Here is a 24,754-nt window from a genome sequence, read left to right as displayed (position 1 = left end):
TAAAGGTATATATGTACAAGTAAATAATTATGTATATGCAAGTGGATGATTATGAGTACGCATGCAAGGGCGGATATGGTAGTGGAATTTCGCAGGCTTACTAGAACTTTATAAGGTTTGCCAGATTTTCAATGAAAGATATTATAAAAGCATCTTCTCTGCATGCAACCAAAGTAACTTTTTTGTATACTACAGACTTTTAGTAATATAATTTGAACTTTGTTATGTATATTGCTGGCTTGTTCGTATTGTCAAAACATCCTCTTCTTTCAAGGCACATTTCCAATTACTATTGGGCGAACAACCCACAGCCGATATCGAAAAATGGCAGTTTTGATGGGTACCCAGACCAACCAAATCAACATCTCGCGACTTTTATTTGTGAAATAACTTGAAGGCCATGCTATTTATATCCAACAAGCCAACAATAAATGATTTTCGGTAAAGATTCAACAATATAAGTTTCCAAAAATTTGCAAAGACGAATGTTATACTAAACAAATATTACGTATTATGAGAAAGTAATCCGATTTGATAAAATAAAGGGAAAAACAATGGAGAAATAAAGGAGATGTTTAAATGTAAATCTTTGAGAATTATGAATGTGAAATTATTGCCTGATAATAAGAAAGTGCCACAATTATCATCAACAACGAGAGAACTCACAAGCCCTCTGACTTAGTGAAATAGTGAGAAACCAATCAAAAATTTTCGAATTTTACGCTTCGCAAGCAAAACACCGGATAAAAAAGTGGTCAACATCGATCTTAAAATCTTGTTTTTAAATGAAACACAGAACACTTATTGAGTTTTTTTCAATAAACTCGCTGTTTGTACTACACACCATTGACTTTGGAAATAAGTTTGCAATACGAATATTTCCCAACGTTGTTCAAGTGAAAAGCGATTCACTTCGTTCCGCAACACTTTGATATTGACTTTCTGTCAGGAGTTCCAGGAGTATATGATAAAAAACAATCACTATATTGGCCACCCTGTATATATATATGTACATGCATGGCACTCGTACTACAGCATAAATAAATATGAGTTCTTATAAAGCATTCCGGGAAAAGTCTTAAAAATGAAAGAAACAAGGATATACCCGAATTGTATGTTAAACGTTATGTCATGAATTCTGTGTATTAAGCCAGAACAATAAAAACTAGTTGAATAGAGTCTCAAAGGTAACTATCGAACAACTAAGAAGCCTCTGCATATTTATTAGAATGTTGGCTCTTAGAAGCCGACGCCGATGTTGATGAGCGGTTTTGTGGCATGGTGGAGGTGCCTACTTGGTTAATCAGTTAGATGGTAACTGTTGTTATTGTATGCGCTCTCATGTGAAATAGTTTCGTTAGTCGCTGGCGCTTTAGAGCGTTGTGAATATTTATGAACCGGCTAAATCTTGCACAAACTCGGCTGCCAAATGATGTTTAATAAAATGCTAATATTATTCTAAATATACCTATGTACATTCTGACATTTGGGCAGATATGTTTGTAGATTCGCCTACATACATACAATATATAGATATGTACTTGTGCGTGTAAGAGTATAAAGTGGCGTATATAAATTATGATTATAATAATGTTGCTGTGTTTTTGGCTCCTGGGTAAGTAGATGAACAAAAATGGATAACGCACGAAGTTCAACTAAGCAAAAAAATCTGTTACAAATTAGTGAGATTTCTACATTCATATATAAATAATTGGCGCTAACGCTCTTTTTTGTATGTTTGGCTGAGCTTCTCCTTCTATTTGTGACGTACGTTTTGATGTTGTTCCACAAATGGGGGACCTATTTTTTTTTAAGCCGACTCGGAACGGCAAATGGTTTTTTTTATCAGGAACTTTGTCATGGCAAAAATGCACTCGGAGGTTTGCTATTGCCCTCCTGGATTTTTACGATAAACAATTTTACTGAATGACAATGTCGATCATAGTTTCTCCAAACATAAGCGAACTGGCTTCGAATATAATAAAAAAAACTTTAAAGGTCACAAAAAACTAGGTGTTCACGTATTTACAACTAAATATTTAATCTTAACGTTTTAATTACCCGCTCTGTGCTATAAAGAAAAAAATAAGAAAAACGAAGCATCTACAAATACACATATTTTATAAATCAACACTTTTGCAATGCGCTGGTAGCTTCACAAATTTCATTAAATTCGAATTAAAACATAAATAAAATTTTTTTTATGTAAATTATATTGAAAAAGTTGTTGACTTTTGGTGCGGCCGCTTCGCTCGTTTTAGAGTATATGATATATACAAAGTAATATTTTATACTTTAATCTCCAGATTTTGGTCGAAATATTCAAATTTTTATGTGTTTTGGATTTGTTTATGTGCGCCGCTTTAGTACCCGTGCGCACTTGAGGAGGTCGACCAAAAACACAAAGAAAAAAGGTGTTAGCGCAATTATGTATTGTATGTAATAGCATAAAGAAATCGAGGTTGATATAGACGTATATTGCACAATTGTGTGTACATACTTATATACCAAAAGGCTTAGAATGACACTCGGTACACCTATGTATAAGTAGTGCCTCTTTTTTCAAATATATGTTTTTATTTACTTAATCACTTATGAGTTAACTTAAGTCCAGTATTCAGGTTCTAAATATTAATCTAATTTAATTGTTTGTTAGTCCGTTGAATGTACTCTCTGTTTTTCACTTATCCCCATTTAACGCGGTGTGATCTCTCTGTTCTAGACAAGAGTATTCGGGTGGTCCTTCAATTTTGAGAGATATTTTTCGCTGCTAATTTAGAATTCGTCATTTACCATGGGTCTTTCGAACAGGCAGCTAAATTAAATTTTCCTAAAATGTGTGTAGGCATATAAAGTTCGGCCCGGGCTGAATTTAGTACTTCCTTACTTGTGTGTCCTCGGTTATTTACGCTCGTTTGCCAATTTGCTAAATCGGGTTTAAATATTTTGTTATATTTTTATTATTTTTTATTTAACCGATTCAGCAGACTCTAATTTAAGTTCTGCGTAGGAACCTATAAATAACAACTTATCTGGCTGAAGATTTTAATTCTATTTCAATAAATTATGACCTTGCAAAGAAAAACTAACTAACTGTGTAACAATATTTTGTGGGAGTACTCTACTGAATATAAATCAAACTCTCGTATTTATAAAAAAACAAAATACGTATTTAAAAAATTACAAACACTTAAAAAAAATAATTAAAAATCCATGAGTAACCGACGCTGGTTTTCACAAGAAACCTGGCAATGCATGTTATCTGCAAATCCATATTTCTTTCAAAGAATGAAATGATTGTGAAAATTAATAAAAGTTGAGCATAAGCCAAAGATTGTTTTGTAAAACATCCTAGAAGTAACTAAAAGTGAACATTAAAACAAACAACATATCAAACAAATTGTTTTAAATTGTTTGTTTGATGAACCGGAACGCTGTCTAAAACCGAAGATATTAACTTTGTAGAATATATGAGGACGACCTGGGCAAGGAATATTGCTGGCATAGACCTCACCAACGAGTGCAACGATACTTCGCTAAGCAAAGGGCTGCTTCACTTGGTGGAACGTATGACCTTTCGCGAAAATAAAACGAGTTATAAGGAGTGAGTTTTATCTTCATATTTTGAAAACAAATTTACCGGCCTTTGTTGATATGAGTGCTTATCCAGAAGAGAAGGGTGTGTTCCAACAAGACAACGAACGATCCCAAGCACTCTGCCAAAATTGTGAAAAAATTGCTGGCAGAACGAAAAATTCAGTTGTTGGAGGGGCCGCTGCAAACTCTGGATCTAAGTCCATTTCAGAATTTGTAGCTCATATCAAATGATGATTGACAGTGCGTGAATGTGGTTAACGTGCATACGGTTTTGTTTCCAAAAGTTCTTTTTTCAAATTCGCAGGTAAATTTTTAAGGAATCTGTTAATTAATTAATCTGTAGATTTGCATTGAAAGTGACATCTGATTATTTATTTTTGAACTTCAATCACCTTCTATATAACAAGAATGCCTTAAATTGAATTGAGATACTTTTTACTTAAAATCACGAAATACCAATTTCCATTAATAAGTATTAAATGAATTTTTAGTAGCCAAATATGAAAATTACAAAAATGACCACTGCGCGTTCTTCACGTTCACAAATTCCTGAAGCAACTGAGAGTGGTATTAGACGCTTCGATGCTAGAAACTTATGCACTAGACTAAAATGTTAGAGTGGAAAGGTAAAATTTTAAAACATCATAGACAACAATAAAATAAAATTAAGGGAAGCAACAAGAATTGAACAAACATCAGGCGAACACACCTCGACAATTGACAGTAAAAAAACGATGAGTATAGCAAGGCCAAGCTGGATTACCGGAACGTGCGTGAGAATCCGATTCGCGTGTGGACTTGTGTACAGAACTGCTATACGAGTTGATGCTCTCCATGCTCACGAGTGCCGGTGAACTTATCGTATATTTTATTTGTGATCTTTGTCTTTTCATTGCCATTTTTTGTTTGTTTGCATTTTTTAATAAGTTACAGCGCCGATCTTTTGATTTCGTATGCAAAAGCTTAGGGAGCTCATGTAGCCCTCCAATGCACAAATACCTTAAATTTATGGAGAAATACAGACATATTATACCAGAACACTCGCAATCATTCGGTGAGTGGACTTAGCCATGTCTGTTCGCCCGCCCTTCTGTCTGCGTGCTTGATAACTCGATAACAAAAATTAGTATTTTATCCCAGGTAGTTTGGTTTTGAAAATAAGCGAAATTGGTCAATAACCACACCCATGTAAAACATACCAGTGATTCAAGATAACACAAATTTGGTACAAATGATGAATCCAAAAAAAAAATATGACGCAAGTTTTTGACAAATACTCCACTTTTGAGTAAAAGCGCCTAACTCGAAAATGCCTTAATAAATCTCACCCACTCTCAGTGCACATATTGTATTGGATTTGACTTCAAACCAATTGAAAATAGATATAATACATTTTTAAATTAAATATATTTGAAGGCGATTTTTTCAAACTGTTTAACCATACGGCCGCCGTAGAAAAATGGGTTGCTGTGTGACTGCCATTAGGAATTCGGAGTACGTATGATCGAATCTCCGTGAAACATCAAAATGAAGAAAAAGTTTTTTCTAATAGCGGTCGCCCCTCAGCAAGCAGTGACCAACCTCCGACTATATTTCTGCCACGGAAAAGCTCCTCATAAAAAAATTTCCGCCGTTCGGAATCGGCACAGAACGATAGCTATGATATCGCCATGAAAAATAAGTCAGTTTATTTACAGGGAATAGAGTGAGAATTTCCATTAGTTGTTACTGATAAACAAATACCTGATACACCACTTTTATATTAATTGTTTTTCCTGCAGGGTACTTATAATATTTTATCACACGCACACATGCATTGCTGCCCACAAGCAACTCGTTGTCGTTGTCACTGTCACGTTACTGCTCTCACTGTAGCCACAGTTGTGTTGACTTGCTTCCTTCCGCCCTTCCTACTTCCCCTGCTTTATTCTAAGAGACATTAAAGCGCCAGCAAGGCTGTTGGAATTGTAGGATTTTTATTGCTTTTGTTTTTTCTTTCGTTTGTTTTATTTCGTTTTTGAAGGGTCGCCTCAAATGGTTTGGGTTTGATGTAATAAATAATTTTGACATGTTTTGTGGGCATAGAAGCATGACTTTTGCATTGCCAACGGCATTGTCTGCATCGCCATTTGCCAGAATGTGGCCTGTTTGCGTATACGGGGATATTTATGAATATATGTGGGCATGTATATGAGAACTTTTGCCTGTTTCTTTAGTTTATTTTTATGGCTGCCATGCGTATGCGCACTAATGGCGTCTAACAATGAGGCGCTTTAGTGTGTTCGTAGTACTAATTGAAAAACCATTTTGTATATGACAATTCGTAAATTGCTACTGTGTTGTTGTTGGTCTTTTTTTTGTACTTTATTATCCTGCGTGTAAACATGAACGATTTGCTGTGGTCGCTGGTTGCGGTGAGTTTGAACCCCTGACTTTTTCGTATGTGTATACCTATGTATGCATAGATACATACATTTGGCATGAAAGTAAAAATTATCCATATATTCCTGTATTGTGATGCTAAATATCTTATGTATTTGTCAAGGACCTTCACCGTATTGTTGCTGTCAAAAAAGATTTGTGCAAAAAAATAAAGAAAAAAAAAACCTAAACAGTATACATACACGTATGTATCTACATACATATATATGAAATGAGTTTCTCTTCATCCCTTGGCAAAAGGTTAAATCGGGAAAAACATTTCATCCCAGTTAGGTAAGTTGTTTTCACTACACTTCTAACGCCCAACTATTCAGCTGCGGTCTTAAAAGTCATCTCATGTTTTGTCTGACATTATCATCAATTTCCCCGCTTCATTTCCTTCAACTCACTCTAATCCAGCATATTTGGATTCGTTGCGCTACGGAGCCATTTCATACATATTTAACACATTTTTTTTTTTTTTTGTAATCAACTTTTTTCAAAGCCGCAAGTAGTATCTATTAAGTAAGTCGTATTTGTCGTTGCTATTGCCGACATCATCGTCGCTGTTTTGAAAAAAAACGATATTTTTGATCTTTGCCGCTTACCATTGTTTACATTTGTATTTATTCACGTCCGATGGTAAACAGTAAAAATTTGTCGGTTTAACAACAAATACGAGAACTAAGTAACTAAAATTGTTTGCTACTTAGGCGGAAATTTTCGAGTATCTTAGTATTAAGCTTTCCTCTCTCGTGTTTGTACTGTATTGAACTAGTTCTACTTATGCACACATACGTATTTGCTTGTCGCTGTCTCAGCCACGCTGTGCCTCTGAAGTAGCTAGCGAATATACTCTTAGAGATACACGTATTAACTCACGGTTCATATATATGAGTAAACAGGGTGAGCCATCTAACATTTGAAATAGCTTTAATTAAGAAACGAAGGATTTTTTATAAATATGGGTTTTTAATTATCTTAGTTATGAAACAGTATTTCATGCAATGGACATCCCCGGCTGGCGTTGCAGTAGCCGATATGACAAACTTAATTTTTCAGCAGATTTTTGAGGCGATGCTGAAACTGGCCATGTAAAAGTGCTATTGTTTCATTGCATGTGTGGCACTGCGCACCATTTTGCTGAAATCAAATGTTGTGGAAGTCCATTCCACACCTAATAGCCCACAGATATCCTGTATTTAATAGGAATCCTTCCACGCTGACGTGCCACAAATCGATGCACAAATTGCACTGAGGTGATTCTCTTCTACCGAATTTAGAACGTAATTTCCTTACAGTTCCATAAGGTGATTGAGCATTAGAAAATATTCGAAACTTTTGTTTTTTTGTTCCGTGCACTTCCGAATGGTAATCACGCACCAACCCGTCCAACCTATTCGGCTACTTCGGCCGCAGTTTTATTACCTGTGTATTTTAACTAACACATTAAAAACAATATGTAGTTCAGATATAAATCATTGGCCCACTCTTTATTTTTGGGTAAGTATGTGCTTCTGTAGTATTGAAATACCTATTTGAAGATTTTGATATTGAACATATAAAATGATGTGTAAAGGGGATTTTTCTGCTGCTCTTACTTTCAATTAGTACCAACTGACGGTGTTTATATATTTTTATATGTTTTAAAACCACTCTGTAGCAAATGAGATTAGTTCGGAACTAACGCAGAACTAACTCATTTGGGTAAGATATTAGTTCTCGATCTGTTCCCAGGCAACGCTTTGAATATTCGTTTTTTATTTATTGGGTATGGGAATAAGTTTGCGCCCTCGTAAAAGAGGTGTCACTGCTGATCCTATTTGAGTTGCTGATCTAATGAGTTGGATGTGGACAGAACAACTGTCGGTAAAGTGTAGGTCCCTCCACTTGCGAAACAACATCAAAACGCATGCCACAATTAGGAAGATGATCTCAACCAAACACCCGAAAAGGGTGTAAGCGCCAATTACATATAAGTATTTATAGGAAATTCATAGCAAGATTAGGCTAACCTAACCTCATAGAAAGATAGTTTTCGTAAAATGGAACTCAAATTAAAAAATGTACAAAACTTAAATATAACAAGTTTGTTTGAACGTCGAAATCACTCAGCCCGAAATGGCATGGAAAAAGTTCCGGGCGAGTTTGTGAAAACTGTCAAAAGATCTGTGTAAGAAGAAGGGGAATTAAGAACAGCGTCAAACAACAAGATGACATTTCGTTCTTACACTCATTTGTCCAAGACTTGCCCGAAATTCAAAAAAAAAAAAAAAAAAAAATATTTTTTGAAATTCCTTGAACTCGTACTTCGTACAAATATAAAACTTTATACATAACATAGAAGTGTTACACATGCATTTCAAGGAAAGCATCAATACAACATTGCTAAACATAAAATTTTTTATTAGTCATCTCGAACAAGTATTTACTCGCATGTTGCTTCAAATTATACAGTAACATTTTTTTATATTTTATAGCCGAAATAAATTTTATACATCGACCTTGAACTTCTGACGCTCGAATGTATGTATGTATATGTCGGTATCAATGGGAAAAATTTAAAAACAAAAAAATTCTAAAGCAAATCCAAAGAGTACCACGCAGCCAATAACATCTATAAATATCTGTGAATATATAAATTTTGCACCTTGCAAGCTACCCTCCTCTCATATTTGAATCGCTATTCTGATAGGTGTGCATAAATCTACTTTCTCGCACTTCAATAAAATTGAATTTGCTTAGGTAAAACTAATAAGATAAATATACCGAAGTCTCCATAAAATTGACAAGTCATAAAAGATTTTCTTGGTACAAAGAAATCAATAAAAAAATTCTTCACAACTTTATTGTGTATGTAATAAAATGAAATGTTATAAATGTTGTTGAAGAATTGTGAAAAAAGCAATGAATACGATTAAAAAAGAATAACAATAAATAGAAACAATAAAAAAACATTCCTAAGAAAGCAATAAACGCATAAAAAATAAATATTTACATACTAGAATTATATAAATCCACGGTTTTATTGTCTAATAAAATTTGAAATAACACACTAAAAATAATGTAGATAAATAATGGTGGTAGCATAAATAAAATGAAATATAGAAAAGCACAGAAAAGGTGAATACATACTTAATTCATAGCGATGATAATCATAGTTTTGCATGTACCTATACAAGTGATACATTTTTAGGCCGAGCTCATCCCACAAATATTGCTATTTATTGTGGCCGAATCTGAGTGATAGATGTTTACTGTTTCTCAAAATTTTTCATAGGAAAATTGTTAATGGCAGCCAAGTGACAATCGCTATTAGAGTAATTACTTCTGTTTTTGGTTCCAGCAACCGGTACACTACCTATTAAGTTGACTCCCGCACGTCGTGAGCCAGAGAACTTCGTTAAGTACATTTTCGATCCCCAGTACTTCGAAATTAAACTCACGACCACTGATCACTGCCAGACAAATTTTTTATGCTTTAGTCTAAATATATATTATTTAAAAAAAAACATACTGTGATATTTTGTCATTTATTTCTCAATGTACACCGATTGGCATTGTTCTTTGACTGTTCATTGTTATTTCACTAAAGCACGTAATAATTCAGAGTAAGAAGCTAGAGAATTTAATACTTTTTTCATTCAGTAGTCCCACCATAAAAGCGCCCATGACCAATAGAAATTTCACTGAAAAATAAAAACGGAATTAGTGTCGCTGCTTTGTTACGCACTCTCGAGCCTACCGATTTCCTTTCTGTTCCGCCTATTTTCAATAGTTTCATAAGCTGTTTGCTCTTATTTCAAACAAACTCAATAGCAAGTAATAAAACTTAGTGTATTTGTAGGTATATGTACTTACATATCTATATATAGAAGCTATTTTTAAATGAAGGATTGATTATACATATATACATACATACATATGTATGTAAATATTATGTGTATATGGTATATAACACATGAACCATGGAAGCTCATAAGTCTTTTAGCCGTTTGGAATTGATACCATCACCATCAACCGACATATCATTGCGCAAATTGAGTGATCATCAATAATAACAAAGCGATTCGTCATCAATATTCAGCGCTGTCACGCAGTTAAAATACGAGACAGTGGCAGTAATTTCAAATTGGTTGAGACAGTTGTGAAAAGAAATCTCTTTGTGGTGTATCATGAGTGCTGAAATTCATGCACCATGCGATGTTCAGTCGACGCGATCACTTCATTTTCAATAAACGATTGCCAGTCTGATACGTTGGATGTCTTAGTTACATTTATGTATATCAACTGTTCGCAAGTAAGTGTGTCTCACCCAAATCAGACAATCAGATTTTTCCGTTGTCAATCGCAGATTGTCAACGCGACAGTAAATGTACTCGTATTTGGTATTTTTGGAGTACAGTAAATACTAGCAATTGACAAAGCGTGAGAACATGGTTTGTTTGATATAAAAAAATAAAATAAATTAAGCAAAAATAAAAAGGTTTTTTTTTTGCGTAGGTATTGAGGTTCTAAGATGCAGAAAAAATTAATAGAAAAATGCGTGTAATTATAGAGAATTTTATATGACACATGCAAATGGAAGTAAATTGCAAAAATAGCTAAAATCTATTATTATTTTATATTTACTTTGACCTCATGATGGTCGAGGTACCAAAATTTGTATCCTGATCCCGAACAAGCCAATTTTTTACCCGATTCTCAAGCATGATGATGTTATTCAAGATAACTAACTAACAAACTATAAAAATACTGTTGTTTCTGTGTCAGTAAAACTACACGTACATTCTCAACAATCCGCTGCCAGTGTCTTTTTAAGTTTCTATGTTTTTCCTAAAAAGTAATATTAATGGAAAACAGATCTTGAAACATTTTGAAATCAAAAAAAAAGTCGAGCGAAGAAGCAATGAGAGGTTTGGTACCTCCTAAACCACACAGGCTAAGAAGCCCATTTAAAGCTCTGAAAAGTAAAAGGGTAGCTAGCGAAGGAGGAAAAGAAAGAAGTAAGCGAAAGAAAGATACAGGATAGAATAGAGACATAGAGGTAGCTAGATCTGTGAGAATTTTCCAGATTCCTTGGCAAATTGAAAATATCCTCCAGTTTGAGAGAACGAATATTGCACATTCTCAAGGCATTGGAACCCAAAATTCGCAGCCTTTCTATAATAAAGGCAGGACTCTCACAGAGAAAATGCTCAATGCTATCCACCTCCTCTAAGCAAGGCAGACAAACTGGGTCCTCAATTATGGTTATATGCTGACCTTAAGGAATGTGTTCTTTAATAATACCGACTATCAACTGTACGTGTTGTTCTCCAAGTTTTAGAAGAAAGTTCGACAGTTTTTTGTTCGGGTTTGTCACAAAACACATTGAAATTCTGCGGCGTTCCAAACCATACCGTGGCTCTTTAAAAGAGCTTTAAGTACAAGTATTTAAAATTATCTTAGGAGATGTTAAGGTAAGAGTTGGTATGAAAGGAAAAATGTTTGAAATTAAAAAAAATGCTTCCTAATTATCTCGAACGCTTAAATCTGCCACTTCGTGTACTAATGGCTTCCGAATTATGTGAGATTTTGTTATTAGTAAAACTACTAAGCTAAATAAAAAAAATGCAGGTATAAACACAGATATTTTTTGGAAACAGATGTCAATACTTGGAAGCAAAAAGAGAGCTACATTTCTAAGAAATTCATTGTAACAAAATTATTAGTTGTAAATAGTAGTGCAAAAAGTGGCGTAGCACTCATTACTCGATTTAATACAATGTTAATCCATCAAGAACACCAAAAAAGTGTATATTGCATTCATAGACCATACATTGGAGCATGCATTAGTTAGTTCTTATGTTTTTTTTATTTTAAAATCCGAAACAACGACGCTCAAAATTAAATTTACATTAAAATGACAGAAATGCAAACGAACCACAAAACAGTTTGTAGATATTTAGTTTCTCGAACAAATAATTGAAACGAATTATACCAAAATTACCTATAATAAAGTATCTGATATGTAAATTGAAAATTAGTATTTCTTTTATTTTTTATTTACCGAAATACGAAATTTACTTAAATATGAAATAAGTGCTTTCAAAAGCTATTTTCATGCCATATTAAGTTCACTAAACAGAACTTAACGGCATAAGAATGAATTATCAGAGATTTTGCTGATAATTTTTTTTTTAAATTTCCAAAGTGGCTTAAAAAAATATACAGAATGTTTTTCGTGCATTCACCTATGAAAGCTATCAGCCATTACTGTGGTTGGGCAGACCAACTTGCAAGAGAAGCTACCTGTATGCCAGACATAAGTAATTTTATGGAGATTCCTCTCGCAACTTGTAAGCTTCTCATTAAGGACGCACTAATCAATTCTGCAAATCAGATATGGATTAGCGCTAACACCTGCGAAATTGCTAGGCAAACATGACCAAGGCTAAATTTACGTCTGTCCAAGAGTAGTAGACTTCAAATCAGGACCTTAGTAGGGGCCCTCACAGGACATTGTCTCATAGGAAATCATGCATGGAGATTAGGCGTTTACACGCATGATTTCTGTCGTAGCTGCAGAAATGAGGAGGAATTGGAAACAATTCAACACCTTTTTTGCACATGCCCGGCACTAGCCAGAAGCAGAAACCGATTTTTAAAATCATACTTCTTAAGGAATATAGATAATCTATACTCTGTAGGTATCAACAACCTTTTACGCTTTGTCAAAAGCTCAGGATGGTTCAATATGGAGAGGGAAATGTAGCCCAGCCCCCGCGGCTCACAACGGACCCATTCCGTGGTCTAAGTGGCATCGTAGTTCCGCCTATAAAATTTGTATAAGCAATATCAATTATTTAGAAATAATAATATTGTTAGAATATTACAGAAGACATAGAAATGAACAAAGTGGCAGAGTTTAATTGCATCAGATATTGATAAGGAAATACAATAAAATCTCATTCGGATCCATGGGACTCGATCGGTAGATAAAGTGTAAACGCCGCTCGATTATTTACCAGCCGCACACTCTCTGGCCTATGCAGGCAAATCACAGATGATTGTAATGCTGAAGGTCAACATAACCCAAGTGCTTTATGAAATTATGTCCGATTTATGGGAATTAATAATTCCTTTTATTCCCAAAAATATTGCAAATTTGTGTCATGCCTTTATGGGCTTTGTCCAAAAATCCAGTTTCAACATTTGGTACAAAAAGTAATTTCTCATATTATACAAAAGGATTTTTTATTATTTCAAAAATGAGTTCTGCTTTTTTATAACATTTATATAAATATTACATTTTTCTTTCAATAATATTTGACCTTCACTGTATTTTTTTACTTTTGATTGTAGAAAATCCAAAAAGCGTAAGCAGACCAGATCTATAACAGATATTAAGACGGACTACTATTGTATAATACGGTAAAAACGTCATATAACTGGTAACAATTATTAAATGAAGCGTCAATGATGCTTTGATGGACAGATCGTTTTTTTTTAGAGCTGGAGGCCTCTTTCTTATTAACGCCTGCAGACATTTTTCGTAATACTTTCGATTCATTTTTCTTTGAATTGACTTAATTCGCTTATTTCAGATATTCGTATGCACGCGTTTGCTGGCTAGTATACTTTTTGCTGATTTTAATTTTATTTGACTGTTTTATTCGGACCACTGAGCTTAGGTGATATTTTTTTTATTTCCAATTTTCTGCAAGTATTTACCCACTGATTTGGTGGAAATAAGAAAAATCATTCAATTAGTTATACTTATTTTCTGCGATACATTTGAAATTTGTATCAAAGTTGAGAGTTTTTCACAAATTTAGTGCAAACTCTCAATCGCTTACAAATTCACTCACTAAATCAAAAAAACCTGCTCACTGGTAATGCAAACGGTCAATATTGATTTATTATTAATAATGCGTTTAGGTTTTTTTGTTAACTTTAATCTAACTGGATTTTTGTTTATTTTTTTTCATTTAGACCAATGCATTAATTATGTTTTGTAGAGTGAGTAAAAATATTTTGATAATTTAATTTAGCAAATATTTGTGTGATAAATTGATTGCCAGAGGCGGTTGACAATGTGACAATGCCACAATGCGCCAGTCAACATCTAAACACCTCTTGACCAATCGCAATTCAGTAACAACTGTTGTTTTTATTGTAGTTGTTGTCACGCGATGGAGTTCATCGGCGAATCAGTTGTGTATTTGAAGCTTGGCAAAATCTTTGAAGTATTTTGCTCTTTAAACTATAAAGTTTTCAATTCCCAGAAATTAATTTATAAATATAATTTTTCTGCTAACCTTCCGGCGTTGTAGGATTCGCGATATTAAACGATACGTCAGGAGTGAATTAATGCAATATTTATTTCCATTTTGTTTTATTCAAGATAGCGGGTAATAATTTCCTTCTGGTACGCTACTAAGTTTGCTTCCGTTTCAATAATTTATTGCCATTAATAAATTTTATTTAATTGATCTAAACCGAGCTGGTGGGTATGCCACTTTTTTAATATTAATTTGCACTGCCTCATAAAACTGCTGCTCGTCATTTGACCGCCCGAATATTGTACGCTGTCACAGGCGAATAAAGTTTTATAAATTCTCTGGAAAATCATTAACTCGAAACTTTTGAAACTAATATATTTTTTTAATTATTTGAAATATTAAAAAAAATTAGGGACTTTTTCATACATTAATTGGCCGTCAATTAAGTATTTTGTTTTTTTAATTTTTTAAATAATTTCAGTAGGTCCATTAAAAGCATGAAGTGTAGTACTAATATACATAAATACTTTTTCATATGATGGGGAATAAATTCTTTTTTTTTATATTTTTGTTCACTTAATTTTACCAACTTTCCATAAATATAAAAACTAAATAAATAATTAGCGCTTACACCCTTCTTGGGCATTTGGCCGAGCTCCTATTTGTGGCGTACGTTTTGGTGTTGCTCTACAAACGGAGAATCTTCTGTTTTAAGCCGACTAGGAACGGCAGATATTTTTTGTGAGGAACTTTTTCATGGCAGAAATACACTCGGAGGTTTGCCATTGTTTGCCAAGAGACAATTCCTATTGGAAAAACTTGTTTTATCATTTGGTGTTTGACGCACGGACATTCGAACCTGTGCGCTTTCGAATTGTCGCGACTACCACCCATTCGGCTAATTCGACCGCAATACAATTATGCAAAATTTCTGCATTATAGGTAATATTGAGTAGATCGCCTAAAGAAAATTAAAATGCAATGGCAATAAAAAGTCCTTTAAAAATATGTCCTACAATTTTCCTTCGTGCCCCGTGACATTCCATACCGACTGTGGAAAATACATAAGACCAAACCGACGGTGTGTGCGTTCAGCTTCTTGATAATTTAGCTGTTTCGGCTTCAAATTTTCTAATTTATAAACTTCAATATCCGATTGAATGAAAGTTGATTGGCCATCGGCACAGCCGAAGACAGGAGCGCTCTTACTTGGTTCCTTTGTGGTGGCAACTTCTGCAGGCCAACACGTAAATAAGTATGAAATAATATAAAAAATTAATGCCAGCAATTCAGAAAAGGCATAAAAGCGATAAAGAAGTTAGACTGTTGAAAGAAAAGGATAAAAAAGTATTCCTTTTTATTTTTTGCATCTGACGGACAGAAGAAAAGAGCCAAATAAACATTGTAGAAGCAAAAGCGCTGCTGAAAAGGAATAGTTACAAAGCGTATAGGAACTGCTTAATTACCGATTAATGTCAAAGTGTGCAACATGTTTTCGCAAAATTTATCTGCGATATTAATTTTTATCGCTAAAAACGCAGCAGCTACGCGTTGCGAGTGTTGTGTGGCGATCGAGATATGAGTGCAAAGGGAAACTGCATATTCGAGCATACAGACCAACTGGATGCGAAAAGTTAGTATTTTCAAAAGTAGTATACTACTACTACTATTTGCATATTTTTACGGCACAGTCGGGGTTTAGTTGACAGGTTTAGGGAAATGAATTTCACACATGCCTACTTAGGCAAACATCGCGTTGGCCTGTGGGCAAATATTATGATGGCAGTCTGTCGTACGAAATGGGCTATCATCGATAGTACAAAACAAAAATAGAAGGTTGCTTATGCCTAAGGCAAGAAGTGTAAGAGAAGTGGTAGCATGGATGCAGTTACTGCAACTTTGGACGAATGGCACATAAAAATATTTTACTGTTTTCTTCGCCGACAGACATCACAAACTAACTGCATTTGACAACGGACACTAAGCTGCGATTTCGACAGCAACGAGCCGTTGCCAACTTCTTTTCTTTAAAGCTTTCAACAAGTGATTCTAGAAATCATTTTGTAAGCAAATTTATGTTACGATCAGTGAAATAAAAAAAACGCACACACACTACTGAAACAATTGTCGAGGCGTAACGCGAAAATTTTGATGCGCATGCGCATACGCAACCGCTTGTGCATTCACTCATGCGCTCGCAATTTTATGATCACCACTGCTACCACCACATTGACTACTTATGGCATATTGACCACTACTTCACTTTTATACAACATTCAAATGGCGTTGAAACAGAAACTTGTTTGGCAAAAAATGTAAATGCTATGCAAAAATTTGTTGCACCAATTCTCGGCACTGTGTCGATCGTCGTCTAAAGTAGCAGCATCGTATAAAAAGGCGAGAACAAAGCATGTGAAGGAAAAGAAGAAAAACAAAAAAAGGAAACATACAAAAAATAATAATAATACCGGCGATTGTTTGACGCTTTCGCCTTCGCTTTCTACCCGCCATATGCCGCTTGACCACTCTCTTGACGGCCACTCACTCACCAATCGTCGGCGATTGCTCCTCATACGAATCGACATTAAATTAAAATGTAAATTATTTTTGGTTTAGCAACGCGCGTTAAGATAAATTTTACGACTATTACACTCGCTCCCGGTCACCTCTCGAAAACTTGCATTGCGTTCACACCCATTATACTTGTACATATGTATGCATACTACTCGTGCTTATACATACAAGTATACGAGTACGTTGGCGTGTCAATGCAGCTTAGCTTGATCGCAGTAGTATCTCAACGATTGCCGCTCGTATCTTTTGTAATTTATAACAGTGTCAGCAAGTAGACGCTGAAAGTGTCAAAAGCAGAGACAGTAACAAAAAAAGCAAAATTTAACAATATCTTTAGCGGCCACCACAACAATGCAGTCTAGGAGGATAATTACACATAGGCACTAAAATCGCAAAACAGAAACAGAAGGTAGGAGCTTGGACATTTTAATGGACACATTGGTCGACTGTGTTGACATGTTATGGCCCCCACAAAGAATACTGATCCTTAAGCGGTGACGATACTGCCGTTGCCCACAGTTTACACTCTGCTCGGGAGGCACTTAAAAAATATTATACATATTTATGTGTCTTCTTTCGTATACAAGTGCGTTGCATTATTGCTCACTTTAGTGATACAGTGTAACCCCCAGCAGATAAGCACAATTCATGCACACACTCAAATCCATTCCATTGAAATGATCACGGCATCTCCGCATTCAGCGAATGGGCTTTGCTATCCAAGCGCCTGCGCTGTGTCATTCACAGAATGCCGTGTTTTTTTCATTAGACTGTAACCTATCCTTTTTTTAGTGCTTCTTATTTTTTAATTCAACAAGCGATACTTTCAAGCCATTCTTAGCTTTCGAAATTAACATATTTTCAGTTGTTCTCGTGATATTTTCCCACCAAGCTTCCAGTTTGCGCCAGCTGTTTGGTTTATATCTTAAAACCGGCGAAGATGGAGTAATTGCTGTTATTGTTGTTGCTGACGCCGTTGATACCACTTTTATTGCGGCTGATCGATTTAGTAGCCATGTTTTGGATAAACGCAACCACTTTTCATTGTACAAAACTACAAAATATTGTATATATGAATGTCACTGCGCTGCACAATTGCCACCGCGTGCGCAGACTCATCCATAGGTTCTGTACACCAATTCTCCAATGTCCGGTGTACGTTCACCTTTGCGCAAGCAGGTGGCAACTCTCATTTGCATAAACAACTTTTCGATATTAAATTTCAAGTAGATTATAGATTTTCTCTTTTATTTATGCATCTCAAAATCAGTGTTTCTAATCTCTGCCCTCTTCTATTTCATAGTTGATGCTTTTTTATCTTTGAGTTATAGTTAGGGGCGGTAGCGTCATTGAAGTCGATAAGCCAAAAATTCAAGCTGAAAAATTAATATGCATGTATGTATGTATGTATGCAAGTAGTTAAGGCATATATTAAAACCACTAAAGCAGAGATTTTTACATTTTCGAACTACTGTTAAACTACCTTTTATTTTAAATATATTTCTGGTATGTAAATGTTTTACGTTTTTTTGTTTAATTTTTTTTTTTTTTTGTTTTTTTTTTTTTGTTTTGATGCTTTTGGCCTGATAAATGTTTTTGATTTGCGTTGGTTTTTACTATCACCACTCTCAAGCATCTTTGTTTTACTTGTTTTTTTATCTCTGATACGATAAATATGATTAGATTAAAATATAGTTAACAATAATTTACACAACATTCATGAGTGTGTGCGACTATTTTGAATAATGCAATAAATAAAGTATTTTTCGATGAATATTGACTGTCGCTAGCCGGTGGCTTGTCGTTTGTCATTTAAGTTGGATATTTTGCTGCTACCTACTGGCGAGCTCTTTCTTAGTTTTAGTCGAATCGGTTCTTATTATAAAAATATATTTAAAAAAAAAAAAAATAAAGTATGTATTTAAATAGATACATATGTGGGTTGAGAAAAGATGCCGATCGGAAAATGTTAAGAAACATTTTACATTCGAACCAACGACTTTTATTTCGGTCAAGTTAAGAAGAGGTCACCAATAAAGACGAACTGATGTTGACTGCATGGGGCGGCCATGTTGTGTCCACTTAATCTGCCAAATCTGTTGTTTATTATTAAGGCACTGACATCAAATTATTAGTGTAAGTTACACGATTAAGCAGCAAATGATAAAACTTTATTTTCAGACTTGCCCGAAGCTTATTTATATTCATTCTGATCTAAAAATTTCTTTAGCGCCGACTCTGAATTTTGAAAGAATGATTATGTTAAGAATAAAATTGCTGTATATGGGACGATTTGAAACCATACTAAGGTCCCCAGATGATAATGCGTCCACAATTGGAAACGATGGTAGTGACTGGGCCAAATTTAATGAAAAAGCATGATCGATAAGTGGTTCTACGCCCTACTTGCCACACAGTGAACACTGCAATGAAAATTTTTCATTTTGGAAATTGCAGTAGCGATTTTAGCGATGTCATATTCCAAGTTTTATAGTGTAAATGGTTCTTCTAAACAAAACAAAATAAATCAAAAGAAAATGAAACTCCCTAACACCTCACACAAAGTTTTTTTATTCCATTCAAACTCCCACCTACTCTTATTTGGAAAATTCTTCACACATAAAATAAAGAGAAAAGCCAAAATTGCGATATATTTGATTTTAAAATACCAAAAAATATAAAATATAACTTAGGCCCTTAACTTCATTTAAGGTGGCATTGCAATGGCCACTGGTTTTTATATAATATTAAGATGAGACAAAGTGCATACATTTTGACAGGTTTAGATTCTGACAAACTAGATGTCTTCTTTAAGGGGTTAGGGGTAGCCAGAGGCCCGAAAAAATTATGATTTTCAATATTTTTTTTTTTTTTGCTAGTGAATTGCTTATTGCATTTATTTTTTTAATATGAAACCCACATATGTCCGCTGCGGCTGTAAGTTACATGGTTCATTGGGTCAGTCCAATTTTTCAAATGAACCTGACCGTATAACGTCAATGGTGGCTTGCATATTGCACTAAATCAGTTTTAAAACGTGCTGTATGGCAAGCTGCGCGTTCGTGTTAGAACCAAATGCCGTCGATGTTTAGCTAATTAATTTGTGGAAACAAAAATTTAGTCAGCATGGCTCGGTAGTAGCACCGCAATGGCAGTTTCTTACTCATTTCAAAAGATATAAGGACCGATGTTGCCACCAGAACTCTAACTCTCTTTTTTTTTCAAAGTAAATTTTCACAATTTGGAAACGTTGTTTTGGAGTTAAACGATTCATGATGACATAGTGGCATTGTGACATAGCAGACATCCCCAATGTACTCGTGCAACACAAAACCATTTTTCACATTTTACATATACTCCCATAATCTTTATTTATTGTTAAAAGGCTGGGTTTGCTTTGGGTGTGCATCTTATTACTTTTCCGAAAATAGTGGCCCACAGTTTTATACCGCCTCCAAACGGCAGATGGTTTTCTTGAGGAGCTTTTTCTAGGCAGATATACCATCGAAGGCTTGACACATCCTGTTGAGGGACGACTGCTATTATAGAAAACTGTTCTATTAATTGATGGCTCTTGGACAGGGTTTCGAACCCATGCACTAACGAATGGTAGTCACGTGTGCTACGACCGACGCCGGTAATTGGTGCATTAAAAAGGTTCGTACATACATACTCGTATATCTAAAGAGAAAACTTTAAAAATTTACCCCTCTTACATTTTTTCAATTTTGAAAATTATTCGTTGCTAATTTTCTTTAAACAACAGTAGAGTTTTCTTTCATGTGCAACTTGCAATAGGGTGTATAATTATATTAGCATTTTATACCTTCTCTATCATCTTAATATTTTTCGTTTTAGATACTCATTACACCGATTTTAACAAATGAAAAACCAGAAATTTGTGCAAAGATAATTTGAAATTTTGACGTACAAATTATAAAATTCAACCTATGCATACAGAGGGCCTAAAAACTCCATTCCATACTAGGTGTTCATAATGTATCTATTTCAAATGAGTAAGCATTAGCTTGAACTAAGTTTCCTTATGCATTTATCCCGTACGAGTTTTCCATATTCGGTGACCCCTAGTAAATTTGTCTGCTTAAAGTTCTCATACCAAATTTAAAACTTGTAATTGTCTTTGTAATAGCCGTTCAAGTTTTGAGAACGGCTAAAAAATGCCTATTTAAGTAGGAGTTTGAGGATTGAAATCTTAAAAAACAAGTTGCTTGTCAAATTCTAATGTGGAAGTCTAAAGACAGAAATTTTATTTGAAGTCTTTCCATACATGATATTTTCGATATATTGATTTCACTTTCTGCAAAATGTTGAAACTTTAACATTCTAGGAGACCTCTAAGGTAGCCATAAAATGCGGCACATCATTCAACGATACTCAAAAGTAATATGGTTTCCTATTTCTATATGGACATCAAGAGGGATTGCATGCCAGATGAACCAGCGAAAATTGGCGCCAAGCTGACTGATACGCACACAGGCAACGACATAAGTATTTCCTTACAGACATATATTTAGTTTAAAAAAATGGAAGAAATGGATGGCGTAACGAACTCACATGCAGAATAGCCGAACAATCGTGCTCGAATCTCAATGTTAAACCCACAGAATCTCTGCTAAGCCAAAATAGGCATACTTATTACTTACTTAGCACACTAATTTCCGTTTTAACGGCACTGTCTAATAGGCTGACACGTTCAGAGAGTGGGCGTGCAGACACATACCTTCTGCAGAAACTGCTCTATGTCCATTGTCCTGTTCCATTCAGACGCAGATTTAGAATTTTTAAGTATACGTCTTTTCAATGAGTAGGAAGATCTCAACTCATTAAAAATCAGGGGCCTTCTAAAGTTTCTGGGTGGTTCACATTGGTTTGTGAAGAGATAAGAACCAGTTGCCCGCGCGACATCACCATAGACTATGAGCTTGTGTACCTCATAAGGGACAACCCCTATAAGCTATACTAACCTATTCGAACATTCCGCGAAAAAAAATCCGATTATCTGGACTGTCACTGTCCTCATCAAAGTTGAGATGGAAGATATTCTCTTTCATAATTATTAGCGTTTGTTCGTACTGTGTCACCGCTGTTGGACAGTACTATCCACAGCTGGGTGCCTTATTAGACGGAAAAACAAAATTCTCCTATTCGGCTACAGTGTAATTTTAAGTGTTTAGTTATTAAAGTTAGAAAAAAGACTCAAGCGATTTTGCCACTTTCAATATAACCAAGAAAACTCACTTAGTCAATGCATTAATTACTAGATGCTCATACTATTTATTTACAATACAAAAAAATTCTGGCCGTTTAACAATCGAAGTTTGCGTCACAGCTGCTGATTTACGAGTACTAATAATCCGATTGTGTTTTCGCTCTCTTTGAAATGTTCCAATATATTTGAAGCGGCAATTCCTATGCGCATAAATTTAAATTGCAAATACAATTTAAATTGCAAAAAATATCATCTCACAAAAATAAAGAGAATAAAAAAATGAAAACATATAATCCACATACAAACTATGTATGTACATACATACACACATATGCGTGAAGATACAGAAATATTATACTTAAAATGTCTCGATATTCAAAAGCAAATCATTTCAAATAAATTTCACCAAAATATACATAAATAAAGGCTACAACAAGTCAGAGACGAACGAAATTGGGCTATAAAACTGACTTTTGCATTTAAATTCAATAAAACCAAGGTGACTGGCTCGTGTTGAGCGAAGTCTTATATCAACAGGCGAACTGTTTGTTTGAATTGTTTCAAAAATGGTCATTGTTTTTCAACAAACAAAAAAGGTGAAAAATTATAATTGGGAATCTGTAAGTCGCTTTTATTTCCTATAAAAAATGCACTGAGCGATAAAACTCATCGTTTACATAAAATTACTAAAAATACAATACAAACTCCGAACTTGTTTTGTTATAGTTTTTATCAATAAATTTTGCAAACAAAGGGCATAAAAGTTATTCATACTTTTTTATTGCTATTATTAGTCAAAGTTGAACAGCTGTTTAAGCTGTTTATGTCGGGAATTTTATTATTTATTTACCCAAAGTTATCCGCCTGGAAATGCAGAAATGTACATACTATACAGATGCATATATATATTAAATATTTAAGTAGCTGCATTGTAAATAAATCGCGCATCTTGTGCACATGCACTTGTGCATATATTAACATTATTTCTGGGAAAAGTTTGCTGTAATAAAATAATAGAGGGATGGTTAAGCATGCAAGGACGTTACTATGTGTCGATCACTTCAGTACGTAACATAATTGTTATGGGGGTTAACGACCAGGTTATTTTAAAATACGGTTTTAACTAACTTTTCGTAGTTTTTACTATTCCATTACAACCTCTTTTGTTGTTTGCTCAGATGTCTCTAATGGAATTAGACCGAGGAAATTAAAATTGTCTCAAAGTCGCGTTGTAGGGGTGTAAGCGTCAGGTGGTGGGCCGTCCAGAGATTTATAAACCCATTACCTTTCAGCCAACTGCCTTATTAATAAGAGTTACAAATGCTTTGAAAACATTGAAATATTGGTTTATACTTGAGCAAAATTTCATTTTGAAGAAGTTTTTAATTAACACAACGACAAAATCTATACTAAAACTTCTAAAGATGCAAAAAATGTAGTTCCAAAAGTTCAGCGTAATCACCATCCAGTCTCCGTAATAGTTTGGTGGGCAGTGTCTTGTAAAGGGGTAACCCCTTTCATTCTGCAAAAAAAGGGCTAAGACCGGAGCAAAAGTGTACCAGGAGGATGTTTAGAAGGCGTGGTGAAGCAGTGGAGCAGTACTCTCTTCAACGAGGAGCGTTGGATCTTCCAGCAAGATTCCGCTCCAGACCATGAGGCCAAAACGACCCAGCAGTGGCTAAAAACCTATATTCTTGGGTTCGTAGCCATAGAAGATTGGTTGTTTGGAAGTCCAGATCTGAATATATTGGATTGCAGCTTGTAGGCACAATTGGAAGACCTGTGAAAGACCTCGTAAAAATTTGGACAATCTCAAGCAGTCTTTGGTTCGAGCAACAACGTTAATATCCATGGAAATCGTACGTGCTGCAAAAGCTGAATGACCTAATCGTTTGAAGCCTTGATTACATGATTAAATAAATCTTATATAGGCTAATTGACATGGTTAAATAAAGCTTATATATGTGTATATGTATATATAATTGGCGCGTACACCCTTTTTGTGCTTACACTCGACTTCGAACGGTAATATTTTTATGAGGAGCTTTTTCATTGCAGAAATATATACACTCGGAGGTTTGCCATTGCCTGCCGAGGGGCGACCGCTATTAGAAAAATATTTTTCTTAATTTGGGGTGGGTAGTCGAGAGATTTATAAACCCATTACCTTTAAATTGGCTGCCATTATAATAATAGCTATAAGGGGTGATTTTTTTAGAGCTATAGGAAAGTTTTTCAAAAAAAAAACACACGTAAAACTCAGAAAAATGCATGACATTTTTATTTAAATCGATAGTAAAGTCCATATACATAGTTTAATGTTTGAAGATTATTTCATGCAAATGTTGACCGCGACTGAGCTTCAAATGGTCCATCCGCTTAGTCCAATTTTGGCATACTTTTTCCAATGTTTCGGCCGGTATCTCACATATAAATGCTTTAATGTTGTCTTGCAATGCGTTCATTGAAGCAGGCTTGTCTGAATAGACATGAGCTTTAACATAGCCCCACAAAAAATAATCTAAAGACGTTATATCGCTCGAACTGGGTGGCCAATTGACAGGTCCCGAACGTGAAACAACAACAAGTCCATTGTTACGCGTTCTGTGTGGCATGTGGCACCGTCTTGCTGAAACCACATGTCATGCAAGTCAAGCTCTGGCAT

General features: G+C 34.8%; 1 protein-coding gene across 2 annotated transcripts in view; it reads right to left on the bottom strand.

Moving 5' to 3' along the window:
• LOC128862263 (LIM/homeobox protein Awh) overlaps positions 1 to 24,754 on the bottom strand; it is a 95,306-nt gene that overhangs the window by 36,017 nt on the left and 34,535 nt on the right. The window lies entirely within an intron of this gene.

Source organism: Anastrepha ludens, chromosome 4 (genome assembly GCF_028408465.1).
Source record: "Anastrepha ludens isolate Willacy chromosome 4, idAnaLude1.1, whole genome shotgun sequence".
Lineage (NCBI taxonomy): Eukaryota > Metazoa > Arthropoda > Insecta > Diptera > Tephritidae > Anastrepha > Anastrepha ludens.
The sequence above is the reverse complement of the archived record's forward strand: the minus strand, read 5'-3'. Positions and strand labels throughout refer to the sequence as shown.